The sequence below is a fragment of the Argiope bruennichi genome, chromosome 7 (genome assembly GCF_947563725.1).
Source record: "Argiope bruennichi chromosome 7, qqArgBrue1.1, whole genome shotgun sequence".
NCBI lineage: Eukaryota > Metazoa > Arthropoda > Arachnida > Araneae > Araneidae > Argiope > Argiope bruennichi.
The window spans coordinates 11,296,390-11,310,610 of NC_079157.1; the positions used below are offsets into that span (position 1 = coordinate 11,296,390).

The 14,221-nt window shown below is 38.6% G+C and overlaps 2 non-coding genes across 2 annotated transcripts; both read left to right on the forward strand.

Moving 5' to 3' along the window:
* Nucleotides 1-2,342: 2,342 nt before the first annotated feature.
* On the forward strand, nt 2,343-2,415 carry Trnas-gga (transfer RNA serine (anticodon GGA)). Its single transcript has one exon. It is a non-coding gene; the product is annotated as a tRNA-Ser (tRNA).
* Nucleotides 2,416-11,941: 9,526 nt separating this feature from the next.
* On the forward strand, nt 11,942-12,014 carry Trnas-gga (transfer RNA serine (anticodon GGA)). Its single transcript has one exon. It is a non-coding gene; the product is annotated as a tRNA-Ser (tRNA).
* The last annotated feature ends 2,207 nt before the right edge of the window (nt 12,015-14,221 follow it).

Sequence of the window (14,221 nt, forward strand, 5' to 3'; positions counted from 1 at the left end):
GTTCATAAAATGACAAGAGAAGATACATCTACGGAAGAATTGTGTTACTCAGCGAATGAGGTTTGTCAAGATTTCTAAAGTCAATTGAAAGCGTACATGTACACTTATTAGTGTTATCGAATAAAAACAAAAGGATTAATGCTATATCGCACACTCCCCGGCGGTGTATCGAACCACGATCTCCCGCGTGATAGGCGGGGATCCTGACCAATATACTATTGAGGACACTTTTGCTTGCCGAAACCCTGGATCGAACCAGGGACATTTAGATCTTCAGTCTGACGCTTTCCCAACAGAGCTATTTCGGCGCGCCTTGGAGACATCGGAAAGCAACTTTACCAAAATGAAATTGCTTAAAATCGGCATTATATTATTTGTTCATAAAATGACGAGAGAAGATACTTCTAAGGAAGAATTGTGTTACTCAGCGAACGTGGTTTGTCAAGATTTCTAAAGTCAATCGAAAGCGTACATGTAAAATTATTAATGTTATCCAATAACAAAAGAAAGGATTAACGCTATATCCCACACTCCCCGGGGGGGGGGGGAATCGAACCCCTTTCTCCCGCGTGTCAAGCGGGGATACTGAGCACTATACTAACGAGGACACTTACGGTTGCCGAAAACCATGATCGAAGCAGGGACCTTTAGATTTTCAGTCTAACGCTCTCGAAGCTGAGCTATTTCCGCACGCCTAGGTGACATCGTAAAGCAGCTTTACCAGAATGAAATTGGAAAGAATCAGCAAAATGTTATTTGTTCATAAAAGGACGAGAGAAGATACATCTAAGGAAGAATTGTGTTACTCAGCGAATGGGGTTTGTCAAGATTTCAAAAGTCAATCGCAAGCGCACATGTCACATTATTAATGTTATCCAATAACACAAGAAAGGATTAATGCTATATCCCACACTCCCCGTGGTTGAATCGAAACACGGTCTACCGCGTGACATGCGGGGATCTTGACCACTATACTACCGAGGACACTTACGCATGCCGAAAGCGAAATCGAACCAGCGACCTTTAGATCTTCAGTCTAACGCTCTCCCAAGTGAGCTATTTCGGCACGCCTTGGAGACATCGGAAAGCAACTTTACCAAAATGAAATTGGAAAAAATCGGCATTATGTTATTTGTTCATAAAATGACGAGAGAAGATACATCTAAGGAAGAATTGTGTTACTCTACGAATCTGGTTTCTCAAGATTTCTAAAGTCAATCGAAAGCGCACATGTACAATTATTAGTGTTATCCAATAAAAATAAAAAGATCAATACTATATCGCACACTCCCCGGAGGGGAATTGAACCGCGTTCTCCCGCGTGACAGGCGGGAATCCTGACCACTATACTACCGAGGACACTTACGCTTTCCGAAACACGTTATCTAACAAGGGACCTTTAGATCTTCAGTCCAACGCTCTCCCAACTGAGCTATTTCAGCACGCCTTGGAGACATCGGAAAGCAACTCTACCAGAATGAAATTGGAAAGAATCAGCAATATGTTATTTGTTCATAAAATGACGAGAGAAGATACATTTAAGGAAAAATTGTGTTACTCAGCGAATGTGGTTTGTCAAGATTTCTAAAGTCAATCGAAAGCGCACAAGTAGAATTATTAGTGTATACTAATGAAAATAAAAGTATTAATGCTATATCGCACTCTCCCCGGCTTGGAAACGAACCCCCGTCTCCAGCGTGACAGGCGGGGATACTGAACACAATACGACCGAGGACACTTATGCTCTCCGAAACCCTGGATCCAACCAGGGACCTTTAGATCTTCAGTCTAACTCTCTCCCAACTGAGCTAATTCGGCACATCTTGTAGACATCGGAAAGCAACTTTACCAAAATGAAACTGAAAAGAATCTACAAGGTGTTATTTGTTCATAAAATAAAGGAAGATGATACATCTAAGGAAGAATTGTGTTACTCCGCGAATTTGGTTTGTCAAGATTTCTAAAGTTAATCGAAACCGCACTTGTAGAATTTTTTGTGTTATCCAATGAAAATAAAAGTATTAATGCTATATCGCACACTCCCCGGCTGGGAATCGAACCGCGATCTCCCGCGTAACAGGCGGGGATACTGACCACTACACTACCTTTTAGGAAATTTCGGCATTAAGGTTATAAATTCCAAATTATTTTGCCTCCCGTTCTTTATTGAAAATAAAGCAATGCATTTTGAAATTGCTATTGCTCCTCATTAGTATGAATAAATCACTTCAAGTGACATTAAACATTTAACTATTTAATCGGTATCGTATCTGACATTTATTTAACCTGGCAACTGTAGCTAATATACAAATTTTAGAATGAAGACTTTGTCTGCAAGGCTTTCCGAAATAGCTCAGTTGGGAGAGCCTTAGACTGGAGATCTAAACGTTCCTGGTTTGATCCCGGGTTTCGGCAAGCGTAAGTGTCCTCGGTAGTATAGTGGTCAGTATTCCCTCCTGTCGCGCGGGAGACCGGGGTGCGGTTCGCCATTGATCCTTTTATTTTTATTGGATAACACTAACAATTCTACATGTGCGGTTTCGACAATACAAATTTTAGAATTAGAATTTAAAATAAGATAAATACGTGTCGTTATGTTTGTAATATGTTTTGGTTTGGTATTGGTCTCAGGTCCTGTAATGATTATTTATGTATTTATAAGTTTTCCCCGTCATATCTGTAAATAGCTCATCACGTGTTCAATTCTATTTCCTCGTAATAAATTGTATTTAAATTAAACCTTTCCTTTTGTCGGAATCAATCTTTTTTAGACTTTTTGTTTGTCATCATTTCGCTGCAATACTCTAATATCAAACGTCTGAATTCCCAGCCGTATTTATAAAATAGCATTGTAACAAGGTAATCGGCCCAGTCACTAACCAAGAGGCTTATGGTGACGAATATAATTAAAGGAATTTAGAGAGAAAACTAAGAACTGACTATTCTGACGGCGGGCCGGAATTCCTTTATAAAAGATGGAGTCAACTATAGAACCACTCGATGCTAACAACTACTCATCATGGCGAGATGATATCAAGGTGTTATTGATGGAAAGGAACTGTTGGAGGATCGTCATTGGATCTGAAATTAAACCCGATGAAACAAAATGTAAGGAATTAAAAGACTTCTACTGTAGAAAGGATAAAGCATATAGTATAGTGCTATATACCTGAACATATCAAAGAACTGCAGGTGTATATTTGCCGATATAGAAGATCCTGTGGTAGCCTGGAAACGCATCGAAGATCATTTTCATCCCGACTCGCGTGATCGAATAATAGGACTTACCGACGTTTTCTTTTCCTGTCGAATCAACCCGCAGGAAGAAATTGGGATTTACGCAGCACGTATTAGAAGAACAGTTGACCAACTAAAAGATGCTGGTAAACCAATAAGTGATTGGTATCAAGCTTTTCAGCTGATCCGTTTCCTGCCGCCTGAATTCAACAGTATCGTTCAAAACATCTATAGATGGAATGACACGGAATTCAAGTTCGACAAGATTCTCCAAGAGCTTCTTGCAGAAGAATCGAGACTGAAGCAAGCCATGAGAGACCATGAATCCTGCGTTTTCCAGTCTGATACAAGCATAAACATTTTGAAGTCTACAACAAGCAAGCAAAATTCTACCTACAAAAGAAATTTCCTGCAGACGAGGAAAAAAGGAAGAAAATCAAATATTCTTAGAAGCAGCTTCATAGCGGAATCCAATTTAAGTCAAGGAGATGAAGACACGTCCTGGATTTTCGACATGGCTGCTATATCACACTTCTGCGGAAACCGAAGTCTTCTCCAGAACTATCGACCAGTGAAAGGAACAACCATGTCCGTAGCCATTGGAGGTGTACAGTGTGATATAGAAGGAATTGGAACTGTAAAGATGATTTTCCGGAATAAGGGTGAGTTGGAAATTGTAAATCTTTTGAATGTAAATGCATTTTCCGAAATTAAGATGAAATCTAATTTCTGAATCCCTCATTGATAAAGCTGGATCGACTTTTACTTGTAAAAATGGCCAGATTACTATATATGTGAAAGATTGTCATAAACAATTTGTAGCCAAAAAGGTTAATGGTCTATTTTGTGTAAATCTCCAAATTGAAGTGTATCCAGACCATAAAAATGGAAAGGCAAATTCCCATTATAAAGATGTACATAAGTTTAAATCAGAAGTCCAAAACTATTCCACTTTCAATGCAAATAATTTAATTGTTTGGCATAATAGAATGTGTCATATTAACAAAAACGGCATTATACGAACTAGTAAGAACAAAAGTGTAATTGGAATGCCCGAATTAAAGGACATGGATTTAAATTGTGAACCCTGTAAGATTGCTAATTCTCGTCATAAATCTTTCAAACCTATTGGTAAAATTAGATCTATCAAACCTCTTGAGTTATTACATATGGATTTATGTGGTCCCTGTCGGCGCTGCCGAGCTTTTTTAATTCTTATTTCTCATCAGAAAAATTAATAAGGCAAAGACTGCCCTTTTAGTAAATAAATGTAAACGAAAATAATTGGCATGACACCATATTTAAATTTTTTGACAACATTTAATTGACGTAGGACGAAACATAACATATATGAACACTATTACAAAATTTAGCATGAGAACATCATAGAACTCCGAACATCCATCTCTCTCCTCTCTCGGCACCGTCTCTCCCGCCGTCCTTCTTCTCCACCCTCTTCCCTTCAGTTCGTTTTCCGGTTCTAATCATCCGCAGCGCCCTCACAGTCCCTTTCCTGATGTTGCTATTGGTGGGTACCAATATTTTTTGAGCATCATTGACGACTTTTCTAGAAAAGTAACTGTCTACCCAATTAAGGAGAAAACTGAAGTATTTAAGCATTTCTCGAACTATCAGAAAAGGGCCGAGAGGTTTCTAAATTCAAAAGTCATAAATGTAAGAACCGATAATGGTCTTGAGTTTTGCCATGCAGAATTTGAATCCTATTTAGATGATTTGGGTATTAAGGCTGAAAGAACAAACGCATATTCGCCCCAACAAAATGGAGTAGCCGAACGTTACAACTACACTGCTGTAGATGGAATAAAAGTTCTGCTTAATACTAGTGGTTTGACTAAGGGCTTTTGGGCTGAAGCATTGTTATGTCATTCATATGTTTGGAACCGTGTATGTCATGGTAGCCAGATTTTAACTCCTTTTGATCTTTATGGTGGTCGTAAAACATCTAAAGACTTTTGGATGCACAGCTTATTTAGGTGTACCTAAACAACTAAGGAAAAAGTTCGATATGAGAGCTAAGAAAGGGATAATGTTGGGTTATGCATTAAGAACCCGGGGATATCGCATATGGTTACCTAATGAGAGAAAAATAATAGAAACTATTAATGTATCCTTTGATGATGATAGGGTGCAAGAACCAAAAAGCAGTGGAGCTAAGCTGGACCCTCGCAAAAAATCAATAGAGTCTAGTTCTGAGTCTAGTACCAAATCTGAGGAAGAATCGGAACAACCGGTTATCCCTAGTACTCCAAAACCAGATATCTCTGAACGGGAGGGATCATCGAATAACAATCAAACTTCCGATAAGGTTATTTCGGAAAGACGAGCTGTTCCACGTAAAGATAAGTCTAGAACTGACATTTATTATTACGTTCAAGGTTCGAAAGCACGCCTACATTGTCATAAAGATGTTGAGGAATACTGTAAGGCACATAATTTAAAGTATAAAAAATCATTATTTAACTTTTCTGGAAAAAAATAAATATTCAGGAATTGTACATATGGAAAAGGCCAACGTATCAGATTGACTAGAGGTTCAAATCCCAGTTAATTTTAACACAGCTTTGAGAACCCCTCCCCCAGGCTGATCAATAGTATAAAGCTATGGAAGAGGAAATTAGTGTTTTAAAAGAACGTAAAGTTTGGGATCTCGTTCCAAATCCTGCAAATGGCAAAGTTATTGGTTGTCGATGGGTTTATACCATAAAACTTAATGAAAAGGGTGTTATAGTGCGATATAAAGCAAGACTAGTGGCTCAGGGTTTTAGACAAATTCAAGGTATTCACTATGATGAGGTTTTCAGTCCTGTGGTAAATTTTTCAATTATTAGGATGTGTTTTTCTGTGTTGGTATGTAAACAAAAATGGTGACATTGTCAACTTGATTTTAAATGTGCATATTTATATGCCACAATACAGAGGAAGGCATTTTTATGACACAACCACAAGGATTTGTTGACCCTAATAAACCTGACCACGACCACGTATGTCATTTAAATAAAGCATTATATGGTTTGCATCAATCTGGGAGGGAATGGTTTTTATAAATTCACTCTGTGCTAGAAAATTTAGACTTTAAGAAATTGGATTTGACAAATTGTGTATATGTGTGTATAACCCTCAGCAAACTAACTGAAAAAATAATCCTCACAAGATACCTAACACACAGTAAAGAACTTGGCATCTCAATCCCACAGCAATTTGGCTTCACAGAGAAGCTCTCCACCACTCATCAATTACTCCGCATGATAGAATTCCTTCATGAAGGTAGGAAAAACAAAAAACCAACAGCAGCCATATTCTTGGACATAGCAAAAGCATTCGATAAAGTTTGGATCCCAGGCCTAATACATAAATTAATTGCTTACAATTTCCCCAAAACAATAGTTGACATAATTAAATCTTATCTCACGGACCGATATTTCACAGTGCAAGTTAACCAGACGAACTCAACAAAAAGAAAACTCAGAGCCGGGGTACCCCAAGGCGGAATTCTGGCACCTGTCATATTCCTACTCTCTGAATGACATACCCCAACAAAAAGACATCATGATAAGTCTCTATGCAGACGATACTGCAATTCTCTCCCAAGGCAAAAACCCTCAGCAAGCAATCATCCCTCTACAAAATTACATTAATAATCTCGAAAATTGGCTAACCCGCTGGAAAATAAAACTCAACGTGGACAAAACAGAGGCAATCTTATTCTTCAAGAAAAATAATAACTGGCCCAAAATCCAAATATACAACACTGAAATCAGCTGGCAAAACGAGGTCAAATACCTGGGAATAACACTAGATAAAAACTTAAATTACAAAACGCACATAAATAAAACAAGAGAAAAATTTAATTTGGCTTTCAGAAACCAATACCCGCTAATTTGCAGAAATTCAGGTCTCTCAATAAACAATAAAGTCCTCATTTACCTAGCATACCTAAGGCCAATCCTTACTTCTGCATGTCCGATCTGGGCTGCTACGGCTAAAACTAACCTACAAAAAATAGTCGCACTGGAAAACAAAACATTAAGGATGATAGTCAGGGCCAGATGGTTCATCAGAAATGCAGAAATCATTAAAGCTCTGAACATCCCCCCAATCAAACAAATCATCCTCAAACAAGCCCCAAACTTCTATGGAAACATCATAAATATTGATAACTCCACCCTAAGTAACCTACCGACATATGATATAAACGACACCTGCAACAAACGCAGACCTCGCTGTGCCCTTGCAATTTAAATTGCAGACAAATAATACATAACCCTTTTTTTCCCCATACTCAAGAAAACAATACTTCCAAATTAAAATAAACTATGTATGATGCACTGTAATTACTAAGGTCAGTTTCATATCACTCCAAAGTTAGCCATTTTTAGATTTACGGATGGTGGGGCCTGCGGCCCCAATGAGCCGTAATCCCTCTCAACAATGTGAGATGTTTTGGTTCGGTATTGGTCTCAGGTCCTGTAATGACCGTTTATGCATTTATAAGTTTTCCCCGTCATATCTGTAAATAGTTCATCATGTATTCAATTCCATTTCCTCGTAATAAATTGTATTTAAATTAAACCTTTCCTGTTGTCGGACTCAATCTTTGGAGACTTTTTATTTGTCATCATTTCACTGCAATACTCTAATATCAAGCGGCTAAATTCCCAGCCGTTTTATACAAAATCATTGTAACACTACCGAGGACACTTACGGTTGCCGAACCCGGAATCAAACCAGGGACCTTTAGATCTTCAGTCTAACGCTCTCCCAACTGAACTATTTCGGCACGCCTTGGGGACATCGAAAAGCAGCTTTACCAAAATGAAATTGGAAAGAATCTGCAAGATATCATTTGTTCAAAATATGACGAGAGAACATACATCTAAGGAAGAATTGTGTTACTCAGCGAATGTGGCTTGTCAAGATTTTTAAAGTCAATCGAAAGCGCACATGTAGAATTATTAGTGTTATCAAATAAAAATAAAAGGATAAATGGAAGATCGCTCACTTCCCGGCGGAGAATCGAACCCCGGTCTCCCGCGTGACAGGCGGGGATATTAGCAGCTATACTACCGAGGACACTTACGGTTGCCGAAACCCGGGATCGAACCAGGGTACTTTAGATCTTCAATCTTACACTCTCCCAAATGAGCTATTTTGGCACGCCTCGAAGGCATCGGAAGGCAACTTTACCAAAATGAAACTTTCAAGAATTTACAAGGTGTTATTTGTTCATAATATGATAAGAGACCTCTAAAGAAGAATTGTGTTTCTTATCGAATATGGTTTGCCGAGATTTCTAAACTGTCGAAAAGGCATAAGCAGAAATGTTACTGTTTTATATCATAAAAAAATAGATTAATAATAAATCGCAAACTCCCCGGCGGAGATTCGAACCCCGGTCACCCGTGTGATAGGCTGGGATACTGACCACTATAATACCAAGGGCACATACGCTTGCCGAAAGCCACGATCGAACAAGGCACCTTTAGATCTTCAGTCTAATGCTCTCAAACCTGAGGTATTTCGGCAAGCCTTAGATACTTCGGAAGACAACTTAACGAAACTGAAACTGAAAAGAATCTACAAGGCGTTATTTGTATATAAAATGACGAGAGAAGATAAATCTAAAGAGGAATTTTGTTAATTAGCGAAAATGGTTGTTCAAGATTTCTAAATTTAATTGAAACCGCACATATAGATTTATTTCTGTTATCCACAAAAAAAAAAAAAAGAATTAATAATAAATTACACACTCTCCGGGAGGGAATCGAAACCCGGTTTCCCGCGTGACAGGCGGGGATACTGAATACTATACTACCGAGTACACGTACGCTTGCCGAAACCCGGAAACGTACCAGGGACCTTTAGATCTTCAGTCTAATACTCTCCCAACTGAGCTCTTTCAGCACGGCATGGACGCATCGGAAGGCAACTCTACCAAAATAAGACTGAATAGAATTTACTGTGAGATATTTGTTCATAAAATGACAAGAGAAAATACATCTAAAGAAGAATTGTGTTACTCAGCGAATGAGGTTTGTCAAGATTTCTAAAGGCAATCGAAAGCGTACATGTACACTTATTAGTGTTATCGAATAAAAACAAAAGGATTAATGCTATATCGCACTCTCCCCGGCGGTGTATCGAAACACGATCTCCCGCGTGACAGGTGGGGATCCTGACCACTATACTATTAGACACTTTTGCTTGCCAAAACCCTGGATCGAACCAGGGTCGTTTAGATCTTCAGTCTAACGCTCTCCTAACAGAGCTATTTCGGCGCGCCTTGGAGACATCGGAAAGCAACTTTACCAAAATGAAATTGGAAAGAATCGGCATTATGCTATTTGTTCATAAAATGACAAGAGAAGATACATCTACGGAAGAATTGTGTTACTCAGCGAATGAGGTTTGTCAAGATTTCTAAAGTCAATTGAAAGCGTACATGTACACTTATTAGTGTTATCGAATAAAAACAAAAGGATTAATGCTATATCGCACACTCCCCGGCGGTGTATCGAACCACGATCTCCCGCGTGATAGGCGGGGATCCTGACCAATATACTATTGAGGACACTTTTGCTTGCCGAAACCCTGGATCGAACCAGGGACATTTAGATCTTCAGTCTGACGCTTTCCCAACAGAGCTATTTCGGCGCGCCTTGGAGACATCGGAAAGCAACTTTACCAAAATGAAATTGCTTAGAATCGGCATTATATTATTTGTTCATAAAATGACGAGAGAAGATACTTCTAAGGAAGAATTGTGTTACTCAGCGAACGTGGTTTGTCAAGATTTCTAAAGTCAATCGAAAGCGTACATGTAAAATTATTAATGTTATCCAATAACAAAAGAAAGGATTAACGCTATATCCCACACTCCCCGGGGGGGGGGGAATCGAACCCCTTTCTCCCGCGTGTCAAGCGGGGATACTGAGCACTATACTAACGAGGACACTTACGGTTGCCGAAAACCATGATCGAAGCAGGGACCTTTAGATTTTCAGTCTAACGCTCTCGAAGCTGAGCTATTTCCGCACGCCTAGGTGACATCGTAAAGCAGCTTTACCAGAATGAAATTGGAAAGAATCAGCAAAATGTTATTTGTTCATAAAAGGACGAGAGAAGATACATCTAAGGAAGAATTGTGTTACTCAGCGAATGGGGTTTGTCAAGATTTCAAAAGTCAATCGCAAGCGCACATGTCACATTATTAATGTTATCCAATAACACAAGAAAGGATTAATGCTATATCCCACACTCCCCGTGGTTGAATCGAAACACGGTCTACCGCGTGACATGCGGGGATCTTGACCACTATACTACCGAGGACACTTACGCATGCCGAAAGCGGGATCGAACCAGCGACCTTTAGATCTTCAGTCTAACGCTCTCCCAAGTGAGCTATTTCGGCACGCCTTGGAGACATCGGAAAGCAACTTTACCAAAATGAAATTGGAAAAATCGGCATTATGTTATTTGTTCATAAAATGACGAGAGAAGATACATCTAAGGAAGAATTGTGTTACTCTACGAATCTGGTTTCTCAAGATTTCTAAAGTCAATCGAAAGCGCACATGTACAATTATTAGTGTTATCCAATAAAAATAAAAAGATCAATACTATATCGCACACTCCCCGGAGGGGAATTGAACCGCGTTCTCCCGCGTGACAGGCGGGAATCCTGACCACTATACTACCGAGGACACTTACGCTTTCCGAAACACGTTATCTAACAAGGGACCTTTAGATCTTCAGTCCAACGCTCTCCCAACTGAGCTATTTCAGCACGCCTTGGAGACATCGGAAAGCAACTCTACCAGAATGAAATTGGAAAGAATCAGCAATATGTTATTTGTTCATAAAATGACGAGAGAAGATACATTTAAGGAAAAATTGTGTTACTCAGCGAATGTGGTTTGTCAAGATTTCTAAAGTCAATCGAAAGCGCACAAGTAGAATTATTAGTGTATACTAATGAAAATAAAAGTATTAATGCTATATCGCACTCCCCCCGGCTTGGAAACGAACCCCCGTCTCCAGCGTGACAGGCGGGGATACTGAACACAATACGACCGAGGACACTTATGCTCTCCGAAACCCTGGATCCAACCAGGGACCTTTAGATCTTCAGTCTAACTCTCTCCCAACTGAGCTAATTCGGCACATCTTGTAGACATCGGAAAGCAACTTTACCAAAATGAAACTGAAAAGAATCTACAAGGTGTTATTTGTTCATAAAATAAAGGAAGATGATACATCTAAGGAAGAATTGTGTTACTCCGCGAATTTGGTTTGTCAAGATTTCTAAAGTTAATCGAAACCGCACTTGTAGAATTTTTTGTGTTATCCAATGAAAATAAAAGTATTAATGCTATATCGCACACTCCCCGGCTGGGAATCGAACCGCGATCTCCCGCGTAACAGGCGGGGATACTGACCACTACACTACCTTTTAGGAAATTTCGGCATTAAGGTTATAAATTCCAAATTATTTTGCCTCCCGTTCTTTATTGAAAATAAAGCAATGCATTTTGAAATTGCTATTGCTCGTCATTAGTATGAATAAATCACTTCAAGTGACATTAAACATTTAACTATTTAATCGGTATCGTATCTGACATTTATTTAACCTGGCAACTGTAGCTAATATACAAATTTTAGAATGAAGACTTTGTCTGCAAGGCTTTCCGAAATAGCTCAGTTGGGAGAGCCTTAGACTGGAGATCTAAACGTTCCTGGTTTGATCCCGGGTTTCGGCAAGCGTAAGTGTCCTCGGTAGTATAGTGGTCAGTATTCCCTCCTGTCGCGCGGGAGACCGGGGTGCGGTTCGCCATTGATCCTTTTATTTTTATTGGATAACACTAACAATTCTACATGTGCGGTTTCGACAATACAAATTTTAGAATTAGAATTTAAAATAAGATAAATACGTGTCGTTATGTTTGTAATATGTTTTGGTTTGGTATTGGTCTCAGGTCCTGTAATGATTATTTATGTATTTATAAGTTTTCCCCGTCATATCTGTAAATAGCTCATCACGTGTTCAATTCTATTTCCTCGTAATAAATTGTATTTAAATTAAACCTTTCCTTTTGTCGGAATCAATCTTTTTTAGACTTTTTGTTTGTCATCATTTCGCTGCAATACTCTAATATCAAACGTCTGAATTCCCAGCCGTATTTATAAAATAGCATTGTAACAAGGTAATCGGCCCAGTCACTAACCAAGAGGCTTATGGTGACGAATATAATTAAAGGAATTTAGAGAGAAAACTAAGAACTGACTATTCTGACGGCGGGCCGGAATTCCTTTATAAAAGATGGAGTCAACTATAGAACCACTCGATGCTAACAACTACTCATCATGGCGAGATGATATCAAGGTGTTATTGATGGAAAGGAACTGTTGGAGGATCGTCATTGGATCTGAAATTAAACCCGATGAAACAAAATGTAAGGAATTAAAAGACTTCTACTGTAGAAAGGATAAAGCATATAGTATAGTGCTATATACCTGAACATATCAAAGAACTGCAGGTGTATATTTGCCGATATAGAAGATCCTGTGGTAGCCTGGAAACGCATCGAAGATCATTTTCATCCCGACTCGCGTGATCGAATAATAGGACTTACCGACGTTTTCTTTTCCTGTCGAATCAACCCGCAGGAAGAAATTGGGATTTACGCAGCACGTATTAGAAGAACAGTTGACCAACTAAAAGATGCTGGTAAACCAATAAGTGATTGGTATCAAGCTTTTCAGCTGATCCGTTTCCTGCCGCCTGAATTCAACAGTATCGTTCAAAACATCTATAGATGGAATGACACGGAATTCAAGTTCGACAAGATTCTCCAAGAGCTTCTTGCAGAAGAATCGAGACTGAAGCAAGCCATGAGAGACCATGAATCCTGCGTTTTCCAGTCTGATACAAGCATAAACATTTTGAAGTCTACAACAAGCAAGCAAAATTCTACCTACAAAAGAAATTTCCTGCAGACGAGGAAAAAAGGAAGAAAATCAAATATTCTTAGAAGCAGCTTCATAGCGGAATCCAATTTAAGTCAAGGAGATGAAGACACGTCCTGGATTTTCGACATGGCTGCTATATCACACTTCTGCGGAAACCGAAGTCTTCTCCAGAACTATCGACCAGTGAAAGGAACAACCATGTCCGTAGCCATTGGAGGTGTACAGTGTGATATAGAAGGAATTGGAACTGTAAAGATGATTTTCCGGAATAAGGGTGAGTTGGAAATTGTAAATCTTTTGAATGTAAATGCATTTTCCGAAATTAAGATGAAATCTAATTTCTGAATCCCTCATTGATAAAGCTGGATCGACTTTTACTTGTAAAAATGGCCAGATTACTATATATGTGAAAGATTGTCATAAACAATTTGTAGCCAAAAAGGTTAATGGTCTATTTTGTGTAAATCTCCAAATTGAAGTGTATCCAGACCATAAAAATGGAAAGGCAAATTCCCATTATAAAGATGTACATAAGTTTAAATCAGAAGTCCAAAACTATTCCACTTTCAATGCAAATAATTTAATTGTTTGGCATAATAGAATGTGTCATATTAACAAAAACGGCATTATACGAACTAGTAAGAACAAAAGTGTAATTGGAATGCCCGAATTAAAGGACATGGATTTAAATTGTGAACCCTGTAAGATTGCTAATTCTCGTCATAAATCTTTCAAACCTATTGGTAAAATTAGATCTATCAAACCTCTTGAGTTATTACATATGGATTTATGTGGTCCCTGTCGGCGCTGCCGAGCTTTTTTAATTCTTATTTCTCATCAGAAAAATTAATAAGGCAAAGACTGCCCTTTTAGTAAATAAATGTAAACGAAAATAATTGGCATGACACCATATTTAAATTTTTTGACAACATTTAATTGACGTAGGACGAAACATAACATATATGAACACTATTACAAAATTTAGCATGAGAACATC